Source organism: Rhineura floridana, chromosome 11 (assembly GCF_030035675.1).
Source record: "Rhineura floridana isolate rRhiFlo1 chromosome 11, rRhiFlo1.hap2, whole genome shotgun sequence".
In the NCBI taxonomy this organism is placed as follows: domain Eukaryota; kingdom Metazoa; phylum Chordata; class Lepidosauria; order Squamata; family Rhineuridae; genus Rhineura; species Rhineura floridana.
The window spans coordinates 33,661,330-33,685,124 of NC_084490.1; the positions used below are offsets into that span (position 1 = coordinate 33,661,330).

General features: G+C 45.6%; 1 pseudogene; it reads right to left on the reverse strand.

Moving 5' to 3' along the window:
• Positions 1-22,131: 22,131 nt before the first annotated feature.
• On the reverse strand, positions 22,132-23,114 carry LOC133367846 (olfactory receptor 6M1-like; annotated as a pseudogene).
• Positions 23,115-23,795: the final 681 nt, after the last annotated feature.

Here is a 23,795-nt window from a genome sequence, read left to right on the forward strand (position 1 = left end):
ATGTGACTTACCGGAATAGGCCACTCTGGAGCATAGCCCTTGGTGGCCCAGAATTCTTGCATCGCCCTACCTGCCCTCCGGTAACTGGCGAGCGTGCTGGGGTTAATGGAAAGGCTTATGGCCCTTTCCGACTCTGCTCTCCAATCTCCCAAATCGCAGGGGGCATGGCTTCTGGCTAAGCTCTGGCCCACGGTGCCAACTGACAGAAACAATCCATCTGATTCTGTGACAGAGCATCAGCAACATCGTTATTAATGCCAGGAACATGCCGTGCCTGAAACAGAAAATTAAAGCGCAGGCATTGGAGAACAAAGGAACGGATGAAACCCATAACCCTGGCATTCCTGGATATAAGGGAATTGATAACCTGGACTGTAGCCATGTTATCACACCAAAAGTGGACCGTGGAGTTCCTGAGCTCCCAGGCCCACAGATAGACAGCCACAAGTATTGGAAAAAAAGCCAGAAAGGTCAGATCCTTGTCTAAACCTTCTTGCACCCATGTCTGTGGCCATTGGCCCTTACACCAGGAAGACCCGAAGACCACACCAAAACCATAACCCCCAGACAAGTCAGATCGTATCTGTAATTCTGCCTCTAAAAGTCAGTCCTGCCTCCAAAAGGATATCCCATTGAAATCCTGTAAAAAGGAGGACCACACCGCAAGGTCAGCGCGTAATTCCGCTGTAACACAAAACCTATGGTGGGGTCATGAGAGCCCCACCATGGCATCATAGACTCACCTTAGGAATGCTCTGCCAGTTGCTATGACCCAGCATGCAAAATGTAGGTGTCCTGCTAACTCCTGAAGGGTGGGAAGAAAAACTTTCTTGGCCCCAGTGACTTCTTTGATCTTCCTATGTAGAATAAGAAGCTTGTCATGGGGCAGCCTGCAGCACTGTTTGTCAGAGTCAATTTCAATGCCCAAGAAGGTCAAAAGGGTGGCTGGACCCTCGGTCTTTTCCATGGCTAAAGGAACCCCAAGTTCCTCTGTCAAGTCACGGAACTGTCCCATTAAATGTTGGCATACACCCGCGCCAACACTTCCAGCAAATAAAAAATCATCCAAGTAATGCACCACCGAATCCAGCCCAGTCTATCTTTTGATAGCCCATTCCAAGAAGGTACTAAAACATTCAAAAACTGTGCAAGAGATTGAGCATCCCATAGGCAATGCTCGATCCATGTAAAACCTTCCTGCTAAAGTAAAACCCAGCAGTTCAAATTCTTCAGGGTGGACTGGTAGAAGGCGGAAGGCGGATTTGATGTCGCACTGGCCCATGGAGGCACCTCAGCCACAAGCGCGCACCATGCGCATTGCAGCATCAAAAGAGGTGTAGTGGACAGTGCATAGACTGTCAGGAATGAAATCATTCACTGACTGTCCACGTGGGTATGACAGGTGGTGTATTAATCTAAATTCCCCTGCAGCCTTTTTGGGCACTATACCTAAAGAGCATACTCTGAAATGAGGGAGGGGGTGATTGGAATGGGCCAAGCACCCTCCCTGTCTGCACTTCCTTATCAATTTTCAGTTGCACAAGTGCCTCCATGCCCATGATGGATTTCAAATTGCGGGACATGAAGGCGACCCTTGGACCGTCATAAGGAATACGGAAGCCTGACAATAATAATAATAATAATAATAATAGTAATAATAACAATTTATTTTTAGGCCGCCTATCTGGCTGAATAAACAGCCACTCTAGGCGGCATACATAATTAAATTTAAAATACACATATAAATACAATCATAACATGTTCAATTTACCCACATCTATACACTGTAAAATTAAAATTAACTGGGGATTCTATATGCCCGCTGAAACAGCCATGTTTTTAGTCCTTGGCGGAAACCTGCCAAGAAGGGGACATGGCGTAGGTCGTATGGCAGAGAGTTCCAGAGGGCAGGGGCCACAACCGAAAATGCCCTCTCTCTGGTCCACACCAGTCTAGCTGTTCTAACTGGTGGGACCGAGAGAAGGTCTTGAGAGGCTGATCTCGTCAGGCGGCATACTTGGTGATGCTGGAGGCACTCCTTCAGATACCCTGGACCGAAACCGTGTAGGGCTTTAAAGGTTAACACCAACACCTTGAATTGGGCTCGGTAAACAACTGGTAACCAATGCAGATCTTCAAGCACTGGGGTGATGTGATCCCGCTGGCGGCTATTCTTAATCAACCGTGCCGCCGCATTCTGCACCAGCTGTAATTTCCAGACCGTCTTCAAGGGTAGTCCCACGTAGAGTGCATTACAGTTGTCTAGGCGAGAGGAGACCAGGGCATGCACTACCCACGGGAGCAGATGAACCGGAAGATAGGGTCGCAGCCTCTGTATCAGATGTAATTGATACCAAGCTGTCCGGCTCACTGCTGATACCTGAGCCTCCATGGACATCTGGGAGTCAAGAATGACCCCGAGGCTGCGAACCTGGTCCTTCAGGGGCAAACTAACCCCATTCAGCACCAGGTCAATATCTCCTAATCTTCTCTTGTCTCCCACCAGCAGTACCTCGGTCTTGTCAGGGTTCAGTTTCAGCCTGTTACCTCCCATCCATTCACTTACGGACTCCAGGCACTTGGAGATAGAACTGAGTGTCATCCACATATTGGTGGCACTGCAGCCCAAATCTCCTGATGATGGCCCCCAGCGGCTTTACATAGATATTAAATAGCATGGGAGAGAGGATGGAACCCTGTGGCACGCCACAATTAAGAGGCCAAGGGTCTGAAACCTCCTCCCCCAATGCTACTCGTTGGTGCCTGCCAGAGAGATAGGATCGGAACCACTTTAATAAAACCCTTGCAATAAAAAACGGGCATCCCCGACCGCCAGGTAACCAGCAAGTAAGGCCCATAAAACATGTAACTTCATTGGGGAGGGGCCCTTTACCTTGACTAACTCCAGGTGGGGGTTGTTTCCTGCCCCCTTGCTGTTCTTTACCACCTCCCCTATATAACCTGTGTCTGGGGCAGGCCGTGGAAGGGTGTGCAGTCATGGCCCTGCCTGCAGTCAGGAACTGCAGCCATAATTCAGGTTCTTTCTTGTTCCACCATGGAGACCCATGGCATGCCACCCGCATACGAAATGCCTCGTCGTAAGACAGCCAGGCCGGCCCTGAGATCTCTGCATATTCTCTATAGATTATATCCAAGTACTTCAAGAGAGACAGACCCCTTTGGGGCTGCCTTTCCATCAGCACTCCAGCACATATCAAGAATGCAGGCAGCCAGTTGGCCCAGGTACGGTCAGCTCTCCTGCACCTAGGTTTCTCAGCCTTGCCCTCAGCATCTTTGTCCTTGTCCCTTTTGGGGTGTTCCCGATATCACAATGAAAACACATCCATGTACTCCCCCCGCCAAATTTTGTCTTTCGTAGAGAGGAGCAGGTGAAAACCTAAAGCGACTGATGTCTCCCCAAAAGGGATGGCATTAACAGCCACCGACCCTAAAGGGTCGGACAGAGCACCCTGAGCTGCCAGTGCTGTAGGTTGTTGAAGTTCCCCAGCAAGTATGGCTGTGGGTGCAAGCCCTTCTGCTGACATAACTGATGTCATCACCTGTCCAGAGCCTGCATGCTGACAAATTTGGCTGCATGCAGCCTGGAGCGGTAGCTGGGACATACGGCTAGCATGTAATCTAGGCAGAGTAGCGACTGTGGCTCCTGGAGTGATCAACGGCCCCAAAGGTGGCCACCCCCAACTTGACCCTCCCCCGAAGCCAGAGCAGATTTTGAGGCATGTACCCCCAGTTACTTATTATTTCCTGTATGTTTTTTTTTCTGCCTTGGTTTTGGAAAGATGCCCTCCCATGTGCCCTGAACCCAGCAGAAGCTCTGGTCCAGACGGGATGCACTGGCATCCCAAAGAGTACACCCTCCCCTTTCCTGGGGTATATGATTTGTGGTGGCCCAGAGCAGATTTAGGCGCTTGTACCCCCAGTTACTAATTTTTCCAGTTTTTGTTTGCTTTGGTTTTGGATAGATGCCCTCCCATGTGCCCTGCACCCGGCAGAAGCTCTTGGCAAGGTGGAATGCAGTGGCATCTTGTAGGGTACACCCCCTCCTTCCCTGGGGTATATGATTTGTCCTGGCCCAGAGCAGATTATGGGGCATATACCCCCAGTTACTTATTTTTTCCTGTATGTTTTTGTCTGCTTTGGTTTTGCATAGATGTGCTCCCATGTGCCCTACGTTCAGCAGAAGCCCAGGACCAGGTGGGACGCAGTGGCATCTCATAGGGGACACCCTCCCCTTTCCTGGGGTATATGATTTGTCCTGGCCCAGAGCAGAGTTTGGGGCGTGTACCCCCACTTATTTATTTTTAATGATTTTATGACATCATTATGTATTTATGATATCAGGGTCCTGATGATTTTGATTGTATAAATGTATTGTCAGTCTTGACGGGGACGGTCTCCTGATTACAGTGATACAGGGTACCCCATCATATATTTTGGGGTTCAGGGGCATGCTAAATTTGGTTTGATGTTGCTGTAGCTGTCAACTTTTCTTTTTTGTTAGTGATTGAACTTTCATGCAAATAAGGAACTGGGAACTGGGGGACAGTGTAGGTTAGAAGCTTACCGAGCAACCCTGTGCATGTTTACTTGGAAGTCAGGCCTATTGCTTTCAAAGGGACTTATTCTCAGATAAATGTAAAAGTTGTAAAAGTGTGGTAAAAGTGTGGTAAAAGTGTGGTAAAGTTGTGGCAAAAGTGTGGCAAAAGCGTGGTAACAGTGTGGTAACAGTGTGGCAAAGGTGTGGTAAAAGTGTGGTAAAAGTGTGGCAAAAGTGTGGTAACAGTGTGGCAAAAGTGTGGTAAAAGTGTGGCAACTGTGTGGCAATGGTGTGGTAACAGTGTGGCAAAAGTGTGTCAAAAGTGTGGCAAAGTGTGGTAAAAGTGTGGCAAGGGTGTGGCAAAGTTGTGGCGAAAGTGTGGCAAAAGCCTGGTAACAGTGAGGTAAAAGTGTGGCAAATGTGTGGTAAAAGTGTGGCAAAGTGTGGTAAAAGTGTGCTAAAAGTGTGGCAAAAGTGTGGTAGCAGTGTGGCAAAAGTGTGGCAAAGGTGTGGTAAAAGTGTGGCAAAGGTGTGGTAAAAGTGTGGTAAAAGTGTGGTAACAGTGTGGCAAAAGTGTGCCAAAATGTGGTAACAGTGTGGCAAAAGTGTGGCAAAAGTTGCAGCTTTAAAACTCATGTGGAAAGTTCTGTATACCACAAGGGAGTGATTACATGGTTATTGAAAATCAATTCATTTTGGCCATTTAATGTAGCTGATTATGCTTCTACCAAGCTGTCCAGATAGCAATTGAGCTATCTTTCTATCTTTTTAAAATACTTAAATTCCACTTTTTGTTTAAATATTTATTTGAATTATTTTTATCCTGCCCTTCATTGTTCCCAAAATAAGGAACATTAAAATAAAATCAAACATTTCATTTATCTACAACTTAATTTAAAATTGTTTTGTTCTGCTTTAATTGCTGTTTGCTGTCTGCAGTGTTTAATCTCCTTTTACAGACCGAAAAGTGATTCATAAATACATTTAATATTTTATGTGATACGCGTTTTTTTAAAAAAATAATAATAATCAATACAGTTGTCAGAATGATATAACTTAGCCAAACTGAGGCAACATAATTTTAGGCATATATAACCCACAAATATCCCTACATTCATTAGGAGACGTGGGCAGGTTCCGTCTTTTCTGACAGTGTGATACCCATCCATAGTTGCGGTAAAAATTACCAAGAATCAAACTTAAATATGTATTGAAGAAAAATAGTGCTGATATATTATCAGATCAGATAAATAATAATAATGCTACTAACAATCTGGCTGCTACTGCTTCATAGCAGTAAAAAAATTACAATTTCTCTCTTTTTTTCAACAATTAACAAGATGCAAAGAAAAAAACGCTAAACAAAACAATGAGTTCACAGTCCTTTAGATTGGCTCCTATTTTCTTTTGCAGGAACAAGCATCTTCTTTCCTTGCTGCTTGGCTCCTAAGAACAATCAAAGCAGGCCTGTGAATAGCACAGAAATTGTTGGCCTTCCCCTCCCCTCCGGAGCAGCTTCCTCTTCTTGAGTTGGGCTGGTCTGCTAGAAGCTTCTCCTTCCATACATAATTAAAGTATATACTTAACAATATTTAACTCTATCTTTAAATATGGGGAAATACGTATTTTACAATATCATAAAATTATGACTTTAATAGTAAATCCCACTTTTATCTTAATCCCACAAAAACAATATCTACCCATTTCCACAAATAATCTTTTACCCCTAATTAATAATTTGATCCCAACACATACCTAAAAAAAATTAAAGCAGGTGTGTGAATAACACAGAATTGCTGCCCATCCCCTCCCTTCTGGAGCAGCTTCCTCATCTTGAGTTGGTCTCGTCTGCTAGAAGCTTCTCACAGAAGCCAGCCCACCCTGAAGGTTACTTACTGAGCATGCTCCAATAGCTGGTTCTAGAAAGAGAGGGGGAGGTTAATAGCCACACCCAATGTCAGCAAGCACAGGCATGCTGTACTTATCATTCTATCAACAATACTGGTAACAGCATGGATTACATATGCATAGAGGGCGTTAGCTACTGTATTTATATGTGGTGGCTTTTTATTATTATTAAAGATGATTTCATTGTTGTGTTTTTAATTGTATGTTGCAAGGTAGGAGAACAATATAGTAATTCACTAACAGTCAAAAAAACCCCTTGTGATTTAAGAACATATCTGTAACCAATAGATATTGCTATCAAACTTTAAAAAGCAGGGAACTTGGGCAGCTATAGTGAATGCACTGTCAGCTCTGCACTGAGACAGCAGTGCCGGTGGGGGCTGGAAATTCCTGGGGAGTTATCAGGGTGGGGAAGTCCTTAGCTGGTAGTCTGGTCGTAAATCTGCCAGGCTAACGAGGATGAAGCATGATAAGGGTGTTGTGTTCAAATTGAAACCCCTGTGTTAATAAAACTATAATTCACTGGTCTTACCTAAACCAGCTTAGGCTTCATGAGAAATAGAACCAGAGTGACATTTATCTGACTTTCGGTATAAAATGTAGATTTATTTCCTTGTGACCTGACCCTTACCAACATTCCAGTGGCTCACATAATAAAAGCTGGATTACGCTGGAGACTCCCCTACTATGTATTTCATACCGTATATATGCTTATGGCTTTGCTTATTACTGTCTAAATGTTTCACACAGAAATGTCAAAGACTGCTTTATTGTCCCTCATAGCTCTCGAGTTGTATCCCTCCCTTTTGATATGCAAGACGAAATGATACCATGTCTGTGTTTAAGTTAGAGGGCGCCCGGTTGCAATTGAACCTCCTCTTCCCATGCGCCTTTGTCCGTTCCTGCATAGTGCTTATCTCAAGGACATGTGAAATATGTAGACAAGTTGACAGTGCAATGTTTCCACTTTTGTTCTTCTCCTGTACCCCTTTTTTGTTTCTCACATACGTCCTAAAGCTAGGGCAGTTAGCAATTGTTTCTTTATGTTTTATGACGTGAACATGATACTGTAAATTTCGGGGTAAACCTATATAAACCCCCATCTATCAATAAACGCGGTTCCCATGCTCACCTGCTTTGGCTTGTAAGTATTGGGTCCCCTTTGCAAAGGCTTTGTTTTGTGTTGTTTGATCTCTGATAGTGGGTTCATTTTTTACTCAGCTCCGCACTCTCCCGGGGTGTAATAAGTGAGCTGGGGTAACAGGACAGCTTGCGTGTTGGGTTTGGATCTAACAATTGGGGGCTCGTCCGGGATCCCTTGTGCGGACCCCCTTTTTGCCATTGCACCCCTTAAATTGATAACAGGCGCCACGAGGATTTCCTCGGTTATCAACGCGAGCGGGCGGCTTTGACAGTTCGGGGATAAAGCACAGTTGAGGAAAAACCCGCTATCAGACGTCATGGGAAATACAGAGGGTGTGCCGGTCAAGGACAGCCCTTTGGGAATTATGTGTATGCTGTGGCAAGAGGAAGAGTTGCCAGTGAGGAGGAGAGGTTTAAAAAAGAAAAAAATGATACAGCTCTGTGAGGAGGAATGGCCGCGGATGACTGCAGTATCGGTGCCGGGTGAACGGTGGCCGAGGGATGGGTCCTTTGAAACCGTTCCGTTGTTGGGATTGCGGAGACGGATTGGGGATACCCACCCAGACCAATTGGAATTTTGGCTCCTATGGAAAATAGGGTCACAAGAATGGGACAGTCTTACTTTGATGGCAATAAGAACTCTGTCCATTGAGGAACCCCCTCCTTCTTATTTTAATGACAATACGTCAAGTAAAAGAACGGTCCTGAGCCGATCTATAATACCTTCTGCTCCGGATCCGCTCCCAGCTCCCGGGAGCAGAAATCCCACTCCGGAGAAGAGGTTTCTTTCATGTGTGTCGGATGATGACACAGATGAAAGGGAAGAGGAGAAGGGTGCCTCAGGGGGTATGGACACGCGCCAGCGAACAAAAGAAAAGAAAAGGCAGGAGGCAGAAGCGTTAGAGATGCCATTACTTGTACATGATCAGCCGTACGTAGATGCCCGAGGGGGCATCCAGCGTACCGAAGTAGTTGAGCTAAAGAGCTGGTTGGAATGGGATTTAAAGGAATGGAGTAGGATGGCTGGAACTTTTGGTGAGCAGCCAAGGAGAATTAGAGAGTTGTTGGGCAGGTTGTTCGAAAGCCACAATCCGACATACTCGGATGTGGAACATTTGCTGAGAAGGGTTCTGACAGGTGAAGAACGTAGCAGGTTGTGGACGTTGGAGACTGCATGGGCTGCGGAGGCAGTGGGAAATAGAGCTTGGTCGGACCAAGCACGGGTGGCTGCAGCGTGGGTAGCGGGAGACTGGACGCAGCCTCGCCGCGCCCAGCTGCAGACCGACAGGGATAGGCTGTTGACACACTTGGAGCGGATGTCACAGAAACCCCCCAACCAAGCTAAATTCATGGCAATAAAACAAGAAGCCAGTGAACCTCCCAGAAAATTCTGGTCGTGCTTGTTAGAGGGAGCACGTAGCTATACAAATCTGAACCCAGAAAATGTGTTGGATCACCCAACCCTCATTGCCAATTTCGTTCATCAAGCGCAGCCAGCGGTGAGGGATTATTTTCTGAATTTCAGACCCGGATGGGGGGGGAAGCTGTGACAGTGATATTGGAAGTAGCGGATTTTGTGTGGGATAAGGACAAGGAGAAAAGTAGGAAGAAGGGAAAAAAAGAGGACTTTGAAATGCTGGCTCTTGCTATAAGAGGCCAGCCACCAAATAGAGGATTTCGAGGTAGAGGCAGAGGTTTTCCGAGGGGGCCGAGAGCCGGAAATCAGAGAGGAAGAGGACAAACGAGGAGTCCATGGCAAGGAGATAGGGCTTGTTTTCAGTGCGGAGAGTACACACATTTCAAGAAGGACTGTCCGTGGAGGACAGGGAACGTGCAACACATTTCTAACAACCCTTCTTACCCAGATTTCACAGGTGCGCAAGCGGATTACCCACCTCCACCCCCTCCCGTTGTCCAACAGACGCCGGCTTCATGGGATCAGTACGGAGGGCGCCCAGCACACCAACAATGACTAACTGTGGAAAGGGAGGGGGCAGGATCCGGTCTGATGAATCTGATGTCTTTAGCAGGGATGTTTCTTTCTCTCTCTCTCCCAACTCAAGAACCCAGACTGTCCCTAAACGTGCAAGGACAAGCGGTGACCTTTCTGGTAGATACGGGAGCTACATACTCCCTGATTAATGTAGCGCCAGGAAACTGGTTGAGTAAAGAAGTAAAAATGACAATGGGGGTAGATGGAAACCCCACGCCCATGTGCACAACACTACCGTTGCAAGTTAAATACAATGATAAAATGTTTAACCACGTTTTTCTCTACTCTGTTTCTTGTCCCATTTCCTTAATGGGACGTGACATGTTGTGTAAACTGGAGGCTACCTTAACCTGCACCCCTGAAGGGGTGGGCTTGCTGATGAGTGTATTAGGGGTGCCTGCGGGTAATACACTTAGACACAAACATACAGGAGACGGTTTACCGGGAGACCTTGCTGACCTGCCATCTGACTTGTGGGGCACGGAAGATACAGACATGGGACTATTGCGATCAGTAAGCCCCATTCGAATTCAGGTAAAGCCATCCCTCCCGCCACCAAACGTTGCCCAGTACCCTCTGTCATTAGAAGCAAGAGAAGGCATACGCCCCATAATAGAAGGCTTCATTGCAAAAGGAGTTATCCGGCCGCAGCGGACCCCCTGCAACACGCCAATACTACCAATAAAGAAACCTCCAAAGAAACCCGGAGATCCAGTCCGGTGGAGGTTTTGCCAAGACTTGAGGGCGGTAAACAGGTATGTGATCCCTTTGCACACTGTTGTTCCAGATCCAATAACAATTATCAGTCAGATTCCATGGGACGCGAAGTGGTTTACCGTGATTGATCTCAAAAATGCCTTTTTTAGCATTCCTCTCCACCCAGATTTGCAATATCTGTTCGGACTCGAATGGGACCAGCGCTCTTTCGTTTGGACCCGAATCCCACAGGGATACCGCGATAGTCCCGGGGTGTTTAGCCAATGCCTGAGGGACGATCTCGAAGGGTTCACCCCAAAAAGAGGTTCCGTGCTTGTTCTGTACGTTGATGATATTTTGATTACCAATGAGCACCAGGGGGCGCTGCGAGAAGACGGTAAGGCTTTTCTGTTATACTTGCATTCAAGGGGTCACAAAATAGACCCGAAGAAGATCCAGTGGCTATCAGAAAGAGTCAAATACTTGGGGTTTATCTTAACGCCAGAGGGGCGACAAATGGACCCGGGGCGTATTTCTACCATACAAAACTGCCCCCTTCCAAGAACAAAAAGGCAGTTAAGAGGGTTTCTGGGACTGATTGGGTTCTGTAGACCGTGGCTGCCATCATGTGGAGAATTGAGCAAGCCACTATATGCGCTTACTGCAAGCAAGGCTCCTGATCTGATACAATGGAGCCGGGACAACGAGAAGGCGTTTGAATTATTAAAGCAAAGCGTAGCCACGTCCATGTCCCTGAAACCGCCAAATTATGGGAAACCTTTTAATCTGTTTGTACATGAGAGATGTGGGGTGGCCAGTGGAGTTCTGACACAATTATACGGTCCCAGCCATTTCCCAGTGGCATTTTACTCTCAACAGATTGACAATGTAGCTCGTGGGACCCCCACATGCACGCGCACACTGACTGCGGCAGCCTTGCTGCTAACCAAAGTGAAAGGACTGACCCTCGGACACTCCACCACTGTATGGACCTCCCATGCCCTTTCGGCTTTGCTGCGAAAGGGTACCACACAGGTGTTTTCAGCACAAAGACAGCAACAGCTGGAAGCAGAGCTGCTAGAGGATCCAAATGTCAGATTTGAACGCTGTGGACCATTAAATCCAGCCACACTCTTACCCGATTTACCCCTGCCCCTCCCGGAGCATGACTGTGTGCAAGTCTTACAATCTACCTTACAGATCAGACCAGACTTGTCTGATGAGCCATTGCCAGAATCGGATATTATACTGTTTACAGATGGCAGCTCCTATTACCAAAATGGGGTAAGATATACAGGATTTGCGATAACAACACAGTGGGAGGTGGTGGAGGCGACAGCCCTCCCAGGACGATGGGGAGCGCAAGCAGCAGAGATTTATGCGCTGGCCAGAGCATGTCAATTGTCAGCAGGTAAGAAAGTGACTATTTTTACCGACAGCAGGTATGCTTTTGGAGTTATACACTGTCACATTCATCTGTGGAAATACAGGGGGTTTACAACTGCAGGGGGCAAGCCTATCCAACACTTGGAGCTTGTGCAAAAACTGTTACAAACTATTCTTGATCCCTTACAGCTAGCAGTGGTGCATTGCAAGGCACATACTAAGGAACAGGACCCAGTGACTTTGGGAAATGCCCTGGCTGACCAGACTGCACGCCACGCAGCATTATTACCTATGAGTATGCCAACTCTGGCACTAGTGACCACTGCTTTTGTCCCGCCTGTATCTGTTTCAATACCCCCACAGGAAGTGAAGCAATGGACTGAACTAGGAGCGATCCTGAAACAACAACTATGGACCATGCCGGACGGCCGAGCGTGTCTACCCAGAGCATTGTATCACGCAGCAGCAAAATGGTTCCATGACCATGGAGGCCATTACGGCATACTTGCCTTATCAGATTCGATCACACGTTTCTGGTATGCCCCTGGAATCCAACCCGTATGCGGCGCAATAGTGAAAGCATGCCACATTTGCCAAGCCAACGGACCAGCTTTACCAAACAGGGCCCCACAAGGGGGTAGACCCGTGCCGGCTGCACCTTTTACTCAGCTCCAAATCGACTTCGTTGATCTCCCTAAGGCGGAAGGAAAGAAACATCTTCTAGTCATGGTATGCCCTCTAACAGCATGGGTAGAGGCATTCCCAACCACAAACGCTACGGCAACAACGGTGGCCAAAATATTACTGAAAGAAGTAATACCGCGGTTCGGAATTCCAGAGGTAATAGACTCAGACCGAGGAACACACTTTACAGGACAGATTTTGACAAAAATTGAAGAAGGTCTGGGAATTAAACATGTGTTCCATACCGCTTACCATCCACAATCATCCGGAGCGACGGAAAGACAGAACCGGGAAATTAAGACAGCGTTGGCTAAGTATACTCAGGAAACAGGCTTAAGGTGGCCTCAGGTACTCCCTCTCGTTCTTTTCCATTTGCGTACCCGCCCTACCCGGGCGTTAGGGCTTTCACCGTTCGAATTAGTGTATGGCAGGCCTCCCACAAAAGGGGGGTGCTTGCCAAATGTGGAGGTTTCACTATTGGGGGGGATCACATAACTGTATCCCAGTATCTTTCTTTGCAGACCAGGCTCCGGGAACTGTGGAAAGCTGCCGGATCCACTAAGACGGTACCCCTTGAGGACCAGGTGCATCCATACAACCCCGGGGACTTTGTTTGGGCAAAGAAATTCGTGAGGGGCGATTCCTTGCAGCCAAGATACACGGGACCACATCAAGTCCTGTTGACTACACAAGCTGCTGTTTTCCTAGAAGGACGAAAGTCGTGGATACATCATTCCCACGTAAAGCCAGCTGTAGTAATGGCACCGCCACCACCCCAGGTCCCCAAGATACGGTTGCAGAGGAACGAAGAAACCGGCCAGTGGCAGGCGGCACAATTCCCTTTCCAGAACGCAGACATTGAATAAGACATCAACACAGAAATGCTCCAACAAACAGAAAGGATGTCTATTTACTTATGGGGGATGACTGTGTTAGCTCGATATGCCTTACCCCTTTGCTGCCCCCCAAACGTGAAGATATGCAATGATAATGATTATTACTACCTGAAAGACTTTGGACGAACAATCCCAAAAACACGGGATTGCCCAGACCCTTTTCTTTACGATGTAAATCAGATAAAGGAAGGGATAGTGAAGGCTGACATAGCGGGACGGTTGTGTCATAAAACAGCCGTTATCTTGCAACATAATTATACTGGCCGCTGGGTAACGCATTGCACCCAGGCTGAAATCGAATGGCCTATTAGACTTGCACTTCGATGCTGGCAATATCGACATATGCCTAATTACGGCTGCCCTCCAGAGGTAGACATAACATCTATAAGTTCAGAATATAACATGCTTACTTTCCAGGTTAAATATGGAACAACCCAGCCCAAGATGGCAGAAAGACCAAAGTTTTGTGTAGGTATTGGAGAACCATCATGTTATGCATGGCTAAAAGATAAACTGGGCGCTCAGAAACCCATACAAGACAAGGTGACACAAGCTACACAAACCAGGAAAACATGGGGCGGGTTCAAACATAGAAACACTAAAAGAGGCGATGGGTGGGACGGAAATACTTGTGTTGCCTTAATGGAAGAAACAGCTCCGGAAAAGGGCACCTGTTATGTTTGTGCACACACCCCACCGCACGGACAGGCGGGAGTCCCCTTGACGGGGGCCCCATTGCCGTTAAATGACTATCTCTCCTTCGCCTCACATTCCAGCTCACAGGAACTAGAAGGGGGGTTGGTTCTTAGTGGGCCCATCGCTAGATCAGTATGCGTAGGCAGCGGAAGCCAGCCAGCGGGAGGGATGTTATGCGATGGCTTAATTTACTCTACAAAACCAGGTAATTGGTCTTTTATAAATGAAACACGAAAAGCAGCGGGTTTAACGTGGCTTTCTATTTGGCAGCATTTGCTACACCTGACTTTTGCGGACCACCATTTAGTACCTTTCCTTACAGATCTAGTGGATCATCAAACCCCAGCTGGACTCTGGTGGCTTTGTGGGCACTCAGCGGTAAGGAAATTACCAGTAACGGGCTCCTGGACCTGTACTTTGGGAAGGGTAGTTCCAAAACTCCGGGTTTCCTCCACATTGCCTACTCTGCGTCGCCGTAACAAAAGAAGCACAGGGGAGGCAGTGCTGAGAGGTTTCTTTCCACAGTATGGCGCAGCCAAAACATACCAGGAGCTCATAGAATTGTCTCAAGCTTTTGAGCGTTTTATGAATGATTCGGCCATTGCCTTTTCGGATCTCACCAACGAACAAGGGCAAATTAGAACCGTAGTTCTCCAGAACCGGCTCGCCTTGGACTTTTTATTGAGCTCCCACAGGGGGGTCTGTTCGCTGATAGGGAGCGAATGTTGTACCCACATAACAGACAGTAAGGCTGATGTCATAAAACACATTAACGACATCGGAAATATATATCACGAAGTAGAGCACATAGAAAATTTTTCCTTGTTCTCGAGCTTCTCCAATTGGTTTTCAGCCTGGCCCAGTTGGCATAAGATCTTATTTTATATTGTTGTAATAGGTGCCTTGTTAATTTCAGTTTGTTGCTGTGTACAATGTATTCCCAATTTAATGCAACTGGCCTCTGCCTGCCTGAACCGACTCACAGTGTCCCTTTTCAAAAAACCACAGCCAACTTACATGGAATTGGCTTTGAGACCGGCTTGACAATCCAAACAAGGTGATGCAGCTACCTGAGAGACTAACTAGTCTCTCAGGGCTGAAAGGGGGGATTGTTGTGTTCAAATTGAAACCCCTGTGTTAATAAAACTATAATTCACTGGTCTTACCTAAACCAGCTTAGGCTTCATGAGAAATAGAACCAGAGTGACATTTATCTGACTTTCGGTATAAAATGTAGATTTATTTCCTTGTGACCTGACCCTTACCAACATTCCAGTGGCTCACATAATAAAAGCTGGATTACGCTGGAGACTCCCCTACTATGTATTTCATACCGTATATATGCTTATGGCTTTGCTTATTACTGTCTAAATGTTTCACACAGAAATGTCAAAGACTGCTTTATTGTCCCTCATAGCTCTCGAGTTGTATCCCTCCCTTTTGATATGCAAGACGAAATGATACCATGTCTGTGTTTAAGTTAGAGGGCGCCCGGTTGCAATTGAACCTCCTCTTCCCATGCGCCTTTGTCCGTTCCTGCATAGTGCTTATCTCAAGGACATGTGAAATATGTAGACAAGTTGACAGTGCAATGTTTCCACTTTTGTTCTTCTCCTGTACCCCTTTTTTGTTTCTCACATACGTCCTAAAGCTAGGGCAGTTAGCAATTGTTTCTTTATGTTTTATGACGTGAACATGATACTGTAAATTTCGGGGTAAACCTATATAAACCCCCATCTATCAATAAACGCGGTTCCCATGCTCACCTGCTTTGGCTTGTAAGTATTGGGTCCCCTTTGCAAAGGCTTTGTTTTGTGTTGTTTGATCTCTGATAGTGGGTTCATTTTTTACTCAGCTCCGCACTCTCCCGGGGTGTAATAAGTGAGCTGGGGTAACAGGACAGCAGCACATATCAAGAATGCAGGCAGCCAGTTGGCCCAGGTACGGTCAGCTCTCCTGCACCTAGGTTTCTCAGCCTTGCCCTCAGCATCTTTGTCCTTGTCCCTTTTGGGGTGTTCCCGATATCACAATGAAAACACATCCATGTACTCCCCCCGCCAAATTTTGTCTTTCGTAGAGAGGAGCAGGTGAAAACCTAAAGCGACTGATGTCTCCCCAAAAGGGATGGCATTAACAGCCACCGACCCTAAAGGGTCGGACAGAGCACCCTGAGCTGCCAGTGCTGTAGGTTGTTGAAGTTCCCCAGCAAGTATGGCTGTGGGTGCAAGCCCTTCTGCTGACATAACTGATGTCATCACCTGTCCAGAGCCTGCATGCTGACAAATTTGGCTGCATGCAGCCTGGAGCGGTAGCTGGGACATACAGCTAGCCTGTAATCTAGGCAGAGTAGCGACTGTGGCTCCTGGAGTGATCAACGGCCCCAAAGGTGGCCACCCCCAACTTGACCCTCCCCCGAAGCCAGAGCAGATTTTGAGGCATGTACCCCCAGTTACTTATTATTTCCTGTATGTTTTTTTTTCTGCCTTGGTTTTGGAAAGATGCCCTCCCATGTGCCCTGAACCCAGCAGAAGCTCTGGTCCAGACGGGATGCACTGGCATCCCAAAGAGTACACCCTCCCCTTTCCTGGGGTATATGATTTGTGGTGGCCCAGAGCAGATTTAGGGGCTTGTACCCCCAGTTACTAATTTTTCCAGTTTTTGTTTGCTTTGGTTTTGGATAGATGCCCTCCCATGTGCCCTGCACCCGGCAGAAGCTCTTGGCAAGGTGGAATGCAGTGGCATCTTGTAGGGTACACCCCCTCCTTTCCTGGGGTATATGATTTGTCCTGGCCCAGAGCAGATTATGGGGCATATACCCCCAGTTACTTATTTTTTCCTGTATGTTTTTGTCTGCTTTGGTTTTGCATAGATGTGCTCCCATGTGCCCTGCGTTCAGCAGAAGCCCAGGACCAGGTGGGACGCAGTGGCATCTCATAGGGGACACCCTCCCCTTTCCTGGGGTATATGATTTGTCCTGGCCCAGAGCAGAGTTTGGGGCATGTACCCCCACTTATTTATTTTTAATGATTTTATGACATCATTATGTATTTATGATATCAGGGTCCTGATGATTTTGATTGTATAAATGTATTGTCAGTCTTGACGGGGACGGTCTCCTGATTACAGTGATACAGGGTACCCCATCATATATTTTGGGGTTCAGGGGCATGCTAAATTTGGTTTGATGTTGCTGTAGCTGTCAACTTTTCTTTTTTGTTAGTGATTGAACTTTCATGCAAATAAGGAACTGGGAACTGGGGGACAGTGTAGGTTAGAAGCTTACCGAGCAACCCTGTGCATGTTTACTTGGAAGTCAGGCCTATTGCTTTCAAAGGGACTTATTCTCAGATAAATGTAAAAGTTGTAAAAGTGTGGTAAAAGTGTGGTAAAGTTGTGGCAAAAGTGTGGCAAAAGCGTGGTAACAGTGTGGTAACAGTGTGGCAAAGGTGTGGTAAAAGTGTGGTAAAAGTGTGGCAAAAGTGTGGTAACAGTGTGGCAAAAGTGTGGTAAAAGTGTGGCAACTGTGTGGCAATGGTGTGGTAACAGTGTGGCAAAAGTGTGTCAAAAGTGTGGCAAAGTGTGGTAAAAGTGTGGCAAAGGTGTGGCAAGGGTGTGGCAAGGGTGTGGCAAAAGTGTGGCAAAAGCCTGGTAACAGTGAGGTAAAAGTGTGGCAAATGTGTGGTAAAAGTGTGGCAAAGTGTGGTAAAAGTGTGCTAAAAGTGTGGCAAAAGTGTGGTAGCAGTGTGGCAAAAGTGTGGCAAAGGTGTGGTAAAAGTGTGGCAAAGGTGTGGTAAAAGTGTGGTAAAAGTGTGGTAACAGTGTGGCAAAAGTGTGCCAAAATGTGGTAACAGTGTGGCAAAAGTGTGGCAAAAGTTGCAGCTTTAAAACTCATGTGGAAAGTTCTGTATACCACAAGGGAGTGATTACATGGTTATTGAAAATCAATTCATTTTGGCCATTTAATGTAGCTGATTATGCTTCTACCAAGCTGTCCAGATAGCAATTGAGCTATCTTTCTATCTTTTTAAAATACTTAAATTCCACTTTTTGTTTAAATATTTATTTGAATTATTTTTATCCTGCCCTTCATTGTTCCCAAAATAAGGAACATTAAAATAAAATCAAACATTTCATTTATCTACAACTTAATTTAAAATTGTTTTGTTCTGCTTTAATTGCTGTTTGCTGTCTGCAGTGTTTAATCTCCTTTTACAGACCGAAAAGTGATTCATAAATACATTTAATATTTTATGTGATACGCGTTTTTTTAAAAAAATAATAATAATCAATACAGTTGTCAGAATGATATAACTTAGCCAAACTGAGGCAACATAATTTTAGGCATATATAACCCACAAATATCCCTACATTCATTAGGAGACGTGGGCAGGTTCCGTCTTTTCTGACAGTGTGATACCCATCCATAGTTGCGGTAAAAATTACCAAGAATCAAACTTAAATATGTATTGAAGAAAAATAGTGCTGATATATTATCAGATCAGATAAATAATAATAATGCTACTAACAATCTGGCTGCTACTGCTTCATAGCAGTAAAAAAATTACAATTTCTCTCTTTTTTTCAACAATTAACAAGATGCAAAGAAAAAAACGCTAAACAAAACAATGAGTTCACAGTCCTTTAGATTGGCTCCTATTTTCTTTTGCAGGAACAAGCATCTTCTTTCCTTGCTGCTTGGCTCCTAAGAACAATCAAAGCAGGCCTGTGAATAGCACAGAAATTGTTGGCCTTCCCCTCCCCTCCGGAGCAGCTTCCTCTTCTTGAGTTGGGCTGGTCTGCTAGAAGCTTCTCCTTCCATACATAATTAAAGTATATACTTAACAATATTTAACTCTATCTTTAAATATGGGGAAATACGTATTTTACAATATCATAAAATTATGACTTTAATAGTAAATCCCACTTTTATCTTAATCCCACAAAAACAATATCTACCCATTTCCACAAATAATCTTTTACCCCTAATTAATAATTTGATCCCAACACATACCTAAAAAAAATTAAAGCAGGTGTGTGAATAACACAGAATTGCTGCCCATCCCCTCCCTTCTGGAGCAGCTTCCTCATCTTGAGTTGGTCTCGTCTGCTAGAAGCTTCTCACAGAAGCCAGCCCACCCTGAAGGTTACTTACTGAGCATGCTCCAATAGCTGGTTCTAGAAAGAGAGGGGGAGGTTAATAGCCACACCCAATGTCAGCAAGCACAGGCATGCTGTACTTATCATTCTATCAACAATACTGGTAACAGCATGGATTACATATGCATAGAGGGCGTTAGCTACTGTATTTATATGTGGTGGCTTTTTATTATTATTAAAGATGATTTCATTGTTGTGTTTTTAATTGTATGTTGCAAGGTAGGAGAACAATATAGTAATTCACTAACAGTCAAAAAAACCCCTTGTGATTTAAGAACATATCTGTAACCAATAGATATTGCTATCAAACTTTAAAAAGCAGGGAACTTGGGCAGCTATAGTGAATGCACTGTCAGCTCTGCACTGAGACAGCAGTGCCGGTGGGGGCTGGAAATTCCTGGGGAGTTATCAGGGTGGGAAAGTCCTTAGCTGGTAGTCTGGTCGTAAATCTGCCAGGCTAACGAGGATGAAGCATGATAAGGGCAAGGCCCTTCCTCAGCTTACGTGCCTAGCCAGAAGTGAGGTCAGTAGAGGTCTGGGTTCATTTGCCAAGGATTCAGTCCAAGATAAGATTCAGGGAAACTAGAGAGACACGAAGCCACGCCTGCTGTTGTAGTCAGCAACAAGCTGAATCCAAGGTTTGACTTTTAAGGAGCAGGTTTGTCAGCAGGTGTGAGCCCTCAGCGTTTTGGCCTTAAGTGGACAGGCCTGCCCCTCTTCTGCCTGACCTTCTGCTGTCTACGTTCTGCAGGTGAAGGGGGAGTATCCTGTTCACTGCTTGCATCTGGCTGAAGGGCTTCAGCTGTGTCTGGGGTGCTCTGCAGCTGAGGGGGAGAAGGAGCTGGGTTCTCAGGAGTTTCCTCCATTTCTCCTTCTGGGTCTGCTGCTGTTACTCCCGAGTCATCCTTGTCTGATGAGTCCTCTGATGGGGCCATGACATGCACCAGGGAAGCAGGAAACCTGACCTCCTCTCTGAGATATTGTACTGCGCTACAAATTTCTCAAGATGCAAACACAATTTGGGTTGGTCTTTCACAGTCCAATCCACTTCCTGAGTAGCTTGGAAGAATTTGCTGCAATCATGCTTAGAATAGGTAAAATTGACCACAAGGGAGAAGAGGGAGGGGAGAAGTTGGTAGAGGAGGAGGAAGGAAGAGGAGGAAAGGAATGGGTAGGGGAAGGGGGGATGGAAAGGGCAAACACAGATTTCATTATTTGCATGCTTATTGAGTTCAGTGGGATTTACTCCTGTGCAATCATGCTTAGGATGGGCAAAAATGACCATGGGAGAGGAGGAAAAGTAATAAGGAAGGAAGGAAGGAAGGAGGGAGGGAGGGAGGGAGGGAGGGAGGGCTGGACTGAGGAATAGAGGAGGAAGAGGGACGAGAAAGGAAGCAGATGGGAGTGGAGAGGGAGAGGAGGAGAGAGGGGAGAGTGAAGAGGTAGAGGGAGAGGGATAGAGGGGAATGGAAGGAAGGTGGAGGACAAGGGGAGTGGATGGGTGGAGGGGAGTAGAAGGGGGAGGTGAGGGGAAGGGGAAGGAGGGCTGAGGGGGAGGGGCAGGTTCACTCATTTGCATACTTATCAGGTTCATTGGGATTTACCCCTGTGCAGTCATGCTTGGGATAGGTGAAACTGACATGGGAGAGGGGCAGGGTGGTGGTGGAGAGTGGAAGGTAGAGAGGGGGGAAGGGGAGGAGTTTGGGTAGGTGGGCACTGGGCAGAGGGAAAACACCTTTCCTTTCCAAAAGGAAAACATTGTTAACAGTATCATTATTTTGGGGGTCTTCTCCCACCTTTTTATTCAGTAGCAGATACATGTAATCTCCCACCCAGTTTAAACCAAAGCTGTCTCTGGCCACGTCCATACCAGACTTTTATTTCACTTTAGACAGTCATGTCTTCCATGAAGGAATCTTGGGAAGTGTCATTTGGGAAGGGTGCTGAGAGTTGCTAGGAGATGCCCTATTCCCCCCCACAGAGCTGCAGTTAACAGAACTCTCTGGGAAGAGGGGCTGACTGTTAAATCACTCTGGTCACTGGAGCTCTGTCAAGGAAATAACTACTCTCAGCAGCTTTCTAACAAACTATGCTTCCTAACAACTCTCAGCAGCCTTCACAAACTACACTTCCCAGGATTATTTGGGGGAAGCCATGACTGTTTAGAATAAATGTAGAAGTAGAATAAATGTCTAGCATGGGTGTGTCACCCTGATTAGCCAAGCTAAACAGTCTGACTTTTAGAACACTGGCAGCTGGTTCTTACTGAGTATGCCTGCTCTATCATACACCACAATATTAATTTTCTTAAATAAAAAAATCAGCCATTCTTTTTTTAAAAAACTTTTAAACTGCAGACAGTGATGGTCAGAGTATGGGACAAGGTCAGTAATAGGAACAGGTACTCTATGAACACGGCTGATTTTTAATTAATTTCAATAATTATGAAACCACTGACAAAAAAGTCGAGCAGGGATCTGGATCCCCCCCCTTTGTTTTACACTTTGAACTCTGGATTTTCTCTGAATGTTTTGTGCATCTTCATGAAAACTTAGATGTTGTTAAGCAAGTGATTCTGAGTTCAGGACTATACATTTTGTAAGAGTTTTGTTTGAAATGAGCTTATGGGAAGCAGCAGAATGTCATGGATGGTGTTTTCAGTTTAACATGGCAGAATGTGAAAAATTCATGCTGGCTATAGTACAGAGCCACTCTCACGGCTGTATAATAACAAAGGGCCATCCACAAAATGTTGTAATGGAGAATGTGTGTCTTCAGTGTTCCAGACAATAAGCCATCCTACTTCCTCTTGGTTTTCAATTTTCCTCTCTCCTCCGAGCAGACATCAACATTCCATCCCAGCTGAGAATGTTTTGATCCCATTGGGTTCTATTTTTCTTTTTTTCTTTTTTTCTTTTTTACTCTTTTTTGGCACTTCTGCAAATATTGGGGTTCTTCCAAGTCTGCTGAAACCTTCATGGTTGATGCCACTTTGACTCCAAAAGCAATATCACTCAGAGAATTGAATTTACTCTTAGTATAGATGATGATATTAGTTTGCTTTGACTGAAGATAACTCTAAGGGAATCCTTCACTTTCTCATTTCTCAGACTGTATATGAAAGGATTTAGCATGGGTGTCACCATTGTGTTCAGTACAGTGCCTATTTTGTTGAAATCCAGAATGTTCCCTTTAGTGGGACGGACATAAATGAAGATAGAGCTCCCATAGTACAATGTTACCACAGTGATATGAGAAACACACAGGTTGAGAAGGCCTTTTATCGCCCTTGTGCTGATGGTATCTTCAGGACAGCAATAATAATGTAAATGTATGACACAACTGTTATGAGAAGTGAACCCAGAAGCAATATGGAAGAAGTCCCCAAATCAACCCTTTCAGCCAATGATGTGTCACCACAGACAAGCTTGAGTAAGGGGGCACTGTCACAGAAGAAGTGGTTGACAATGTTTGGGCCATAGAATGGTAGACCAGCTGTCACAATGCTGGGAACTAGAATAATCAAGAAACCACCAACCCATGACCCCAGAAGGAGCTGGAAACAGGCTTTGCTGTTCATAATGGATGCATAGCGCAGGGGGTAGCATATTGCAACGTAACGGTCAAAGGACATTACAGCCAGGATGAAGAATTCAGTTGAGCCCATAAGGAAATAGAAGAATGACTGAGTAGGACAGCCCACAAAAGAGATGGTCTTCTTTCCTGTGATTATATTTATTAGCATCTTAGGCATCATGGTTGAAGTGATCATGAGCTCCAGGAATGAGAGATTACTCAAGAAAAAATACATGGGCTATTGAAGATGGTGATTGGTAAGTACCAGTGTAATTAGTGTGACATTACCCATAATGGTCAATGCATACACAAAGAAGAAGGTGATGAAGATCAGAATCTCAACAGAGCAAAGGGTCTGACATCCAAGAAGGATGAATTCAGTCACAATAGTCTTATTACCTTTCTCCATATTTTGGGACATCTTATTCCCTAGGAAACAACCTGTGAGGAAAATATAGAAACAAGAGAGGTAGAGAGACCTTATCAGCCATATTCATTAGGGGTATGCAGTGGCCGCAAGATGCATCATGTATCTGTATTTATAGTGTTTGGAGGCAGCTCAATCTCTTTTGGATCCAAAACAGTTGTTCTGATTCCATTTGCTATTTGGGGCCAAATCTGATATGTTAAATCTGAAGCTCTGCTTTGTTCCCTTTGATTTTAATGGGAATCTCAAAAAAAAAAACCTCCCCCTGTTGGGCTGGTGACCACTAGGAATTACTGTCTCTAGTAGTTTTCCATGAAGCCTGCAAGTGTGAAAACATAACTGTGGTTAAGGGGGAGTTATGTCTGTGCCCTGTCTGGGAATGGACGGCCAGGGCCGTTGCTATGGTAGCCATCTGATAGCGACTGGGAAAGTTCTAACAGAGTCTATGTGTTGTTTTCTTCTGAATTATGCCTCTGAGCTGAGAGGCTGTCTTTTGTGTTTATCTATGGAGAGAGATGTACCAGAAGGGGGGTGACTGAAGAATCTCTACATGTATTTACTCTTAAGCCTCTGGCCTTAATGTCTTTCAATAAAGACTCTTAACATGCTCTGAAGAAGTTTCTTGCTCAACTTAACTCCAACGTAATGTATGCTGTTTCACACAACAACGCACAC